The sequence below is a fragment of the Lipotes vexillifer genome, unplaced genomic scaffold (genome assembly GCF_000442215.2).
Source record: "Lipotes vexillifer unplaced genomic scaffold, Lipotes_vexillifer_v1.1 scaffold965, whole genome shotgun sequence".
Lineage (NCBI taxonomy): Eukaryota > Metazoa > Chordata > Mammalia > Artiodactyla > Lipotidae > Lipotes > Lipotes vexillifer.
Window position 1 is genome coordinate 780,337 of NW_006769686.1, and position 4,400 is coordinate 784,736.

Below are 4,400 nucleotides of genomic sequence, written 5' to 3' on the forward strand. Positions count from 1 at the left end.
TCTGTGTGACCAGACAACCGCTGCCTGCACAAGGAAGGGTAATAACACCCCTCAACTTCACCCTTGACAACACCCCTCGACTTCACCCTCGACTTCACCCTTGACAACACCCCTCGACTTCACCCTTGACAACACCCCTCGACTTCACCCTTGGCAACACCCCTTAACTTCACCCTTAACGACACCCCTTGACCCTTTAAGTAGGGTACGGACTACTTCTGCTATACTCATTCCTGAGGGCGGCTCTGCCTAGAGGAACAGGCGCTGGGGGCTGGAAACGACCAGTTAGAGAGGAGAGAAGGTGGAGAAAGAAGATGCTGAGAGCGTAAATCCAAGAGTCATGTACTTCCTGAGCCAAAGAAAAGGAGACAGAGCTACATCAGCCCAAAGAGGAATGGGGAAGAAGACCAGAGGGAGAGGAAGGTGGGCCTTCCCAGTCCAGGCAGCCCCTCCTGATTGTGCCATTGAGAGCCTGGCAAGTGGTGGGAAGGTGTCAGTTTCACAACCTCCCTCGCCCGAAAGTTTTCCTCTTGCTGCAGTGTACAGGAGCCTACCCTGTAAAGTCATTTAATAGCCCCACAGTCAGATGATTTTGGAGACCAATGATCTGGGAATAAGGATGCAGAGAAGGAACACAGGGGATGTGGGTGATGAGGTGCAAGCTCGGGGTCAGGGCAGGTTGCAGGATTGTCAGAGAGACTAGCTCTAGAAAAGTAACGTGGAAGAGAGGCTTCCTGAGGAGTACAAAGGATGCAGTCCGAAGTCTCAGGGAAAACGCAGCACACACGTGCGGACCCAGCAAAAGGCTGGGGCAGCAAGGTTCCAGTGGTACAGAAGCCTGCACACACTCCTGAGAACAAGGGGTCCACGGGGGCCCCAGGCCCCAAACACAGATTGTGCGACAACCCTTTAGAAGTCTACCCTCGCTGCTCGGCCTGAAAAACACATCATTTCAGCTGGCTCTCACAACTCTGGGAAGTCCTGCCCACCTCCGGATAAAAAGGAAACATGCCTCTGGGACTCTGTGATGATGGAAAAAGAAGGAAACAAAAGGTAAACACAGCCACACAGCATGCTTGCCTGGAAGGACCCAGCAGGAGCGCCAGTGGGCTGTGGGACGGGGTGGGCACGGCTGCGCGCTTTTCGGGAGGCCACGAAGGTGGCTGGGACCCGTCCTGTTGCTGTCCTCCACCCCAGACCCCAACAGAGACCTCATGAAGATGTGCTGGGTGTGCTGAACGTCCTTTTGTCCCTGCGGAGCCGGTCGGCGCTGAGAGATGAGCCGCTCCAGCCACAGCTAAGGTCAGAGTTAAAGGCGGTGATGGGAACCAGCCCCGATGGAATGGAGAACATGCAGGATGGTGCTATTTGTTATACCAAAACCTTGAAAGCCACATGTATCTAAGTAGCAGTCCAGCACAGGACGGAATACCACACATCCATTAAGCATGATTGTTGCAAAGACTAACTAGCAACATGGAAAGTGATCATAATATGCAACATCACTGCTGATCACCAATGTGCCCTTTATTCATAGGGGGTTGTGGGATTATGGGTGACTCCCCCTCTACTTTCTACATTTCCTGTTGGTTGACAGACTGGTGTCATCATGATGCAGAAAGGTGAGAAGGAAAGTGGTCTGGCTGTGACCTGAGATGCCTGGGATGAACCTGGGTGACTACACAGTGTCCAAAGTGAGTGTGAGAACCGGACCCCCGACACACACACTCAACACACATGCATACCATATACATCACACACGCAGTGCACACACAATACACACCATACACACATAACACACACATACTATGCACACAACACACATACATATTCCATACACACACCACACACACATACTCCATACACACACCACACACACACACATACCATATATACCACACGCACACCATGAACACACACCATGAACACACAGAACACATACATACTATGCACACAACACACACACATACAGCGCACACACACACACACAACCCATACCGACACACCACATATCACACACCACACACACACACACACACACACACACACAAAGGCAAGCTCATATGCTTTTATCTCCACGTGCATTTCACTCTGTGTCAGTCTTGGAAAGCGTTTGCTCTCGGGATTCCAGTGAGCCAGGGAACTGGGGAAGCTCTCTCCCTTGCCCTCACAGGAAACTGAAGTGTGCTTACTCAGCAGAGCACCCCATGAGCCGTATGGGAGCCTGAAACCAGTCCCCACTCCACAGGTTCTTGGTTTCCTTGAGAGCAACATCCTGCACCTGCCAACGGATCACACGCATGGGGAGAATCCTGATGGATGCCTCCAGAAAAGCCACACACTTTGTTTGGGAAAGCTGGGCCCTCCCTCATGCCCTGCAGGAGAACACTCCCTCCTGCTTCTCTCGCACAGACAGGCTCCCACAGCTTTATTTGTGGACACACGTGAAGGCAGCCCATCGTGGTAGTCCCTCATTTACGATGCTGGTAGCAGCCTCGCTCGTGCCTTCCAGCGTTCACCATTAGGCATGGTACATCGCACATATATAAATCAAATTAACATACACTGTCACTGCCGGGCTGAGCAGCTGTATTCTTTGCGTTAAATTTCATAGTTAAAATGAAACACTTTTCCATCACTAAATCGCTGCTCCACTGGGTGACTGCAAGGGTTACCTGGAGGAATAAAGCCTGGTGATGCCAGCCCTGTCTCAAAACGGTGAATGCAAACTGGATCTATAAAGTGACTACAAAGTTCCAAACTGCCACCAAAATAAAACACTGATGTTGATTCACATCTCTGAACCAAAAGTTTGTAACAACCCAGCATCGTGGCGCCCCCGATAGGCATACGCCTCGCTCAGATGGTTACAGCAAAGTGCTGTAAAGGCCAAGAGTAGCGTTCAGTGTGTGACCTAATTAATTTGCTCAGCTCATGGTCAAGGAGTCTCTGCTTCCCGGCACGTGCATGCCATGCTGACACATGTTGAGTACCTACTACAGGCCATGCACTTCACAGGCATTCAGGCGTCAGTTTCCAAAAAAAAGTCATGCTCAGTATCATGAGCCCCAGGATACGTATGAGGAAATAGAGACCAGACTCAGGAAGACTGTGACCTAGTGACACAACTAATAAGCGACACGGCCAGGACTCAAACCAGGAGCTGAATGAATCCCAAATCTCTGTTCCTTCCTCTGAGTCAAGCGAGTGTTGACTGGCACAGTGTAATCCACAACTGCTGGAAAAAGCAAACCCACTCAGAGCACATGCTTTGCTGGTGATTGATGAATAGTGGCGTCTCCCTGCAGAACATGCATCACGGTTATTCTTAGCATACAGAGTGCCTGCCCTTAGGGCCCCAGACATACTTCTCCCTGTCACGTGGGGTATAGACAGTGCAGGTTCAAGGCCCAAGGTTACAAAGAGGCACAGCTTCCACTCCACTATCCCATCAGGCCCCAATGGTGGCAAAGTCCATTGTCTTCCGTTAGCTGACACTTAACGTCAGTCCCCAGCTGCAATGTCCCCTTCATTTCTTGGAGGGCTTTAGTGGGTTCCCAGGTCTGTGTAAACAGCCTCCACCCACCCCGCCCATACCAGTCAGAATTGACTCTCATCTCTGTTCTATAACTGGTATGCCTTCTGTCTCCTCACTGGGTCCGTCTGCTGCACCCATAGCGTTTCACAGCTCCCAACACCCGAGCCCCTACTCCTGTGGCAGCTGCGTATAGAATTCTGGGCTGTTCTAGAGTGCAGACACGGTGAAAAAAAGGAAAGGCATCAGATCGACACCAAGCCTGCAGAGGATATAACTCTCTTCTTATTAGGACAGCACACTTCTCAGCTTCCAGGGCCAAGAATCATAAATCTCTCTCTATGCATGCAGGGTGAGTGCAGCTACAGAAAAACCACAGAGACTCGGGACGCCTCAGTTGGATGGCCCTAGCCCAAGCGATTACCCAAATATTTTGGTAGGCCGCAGAGTAAAAGAATTATGAGTTTGGGACAGGAGATAATCTTTTCTCTGCCAAACAGGCGTTTTCCTGCAGGGTGGTAGCACATACTTCCCACTTCAGATAGATCAATGCTGCAATTAAGATGTTTAGCAGATCGGCCTGTTTCAAGGACGTCTACATCTTGTGGGGGCGAGGGGGGCGTGTAGGAAGGCTGGGGTCTGACCCTCAGCACGATGAGTTTATAGGGTGATCAGGCTCTGAATGTTGACTCCATGTGTCCATATGGAGACTATTTGTGGAACTTGACTGACAAGCTCAATGTACGTTTTATCTCAGCAGAAAAAAACGCAAGCTTGACAAGCACAGCAGTCGGGGTTAAGCCACCTGATAGCTGTGTCGCTTTGGGCAGGACACTTCATCACTTCATCGGAGCGGGTCACCTTC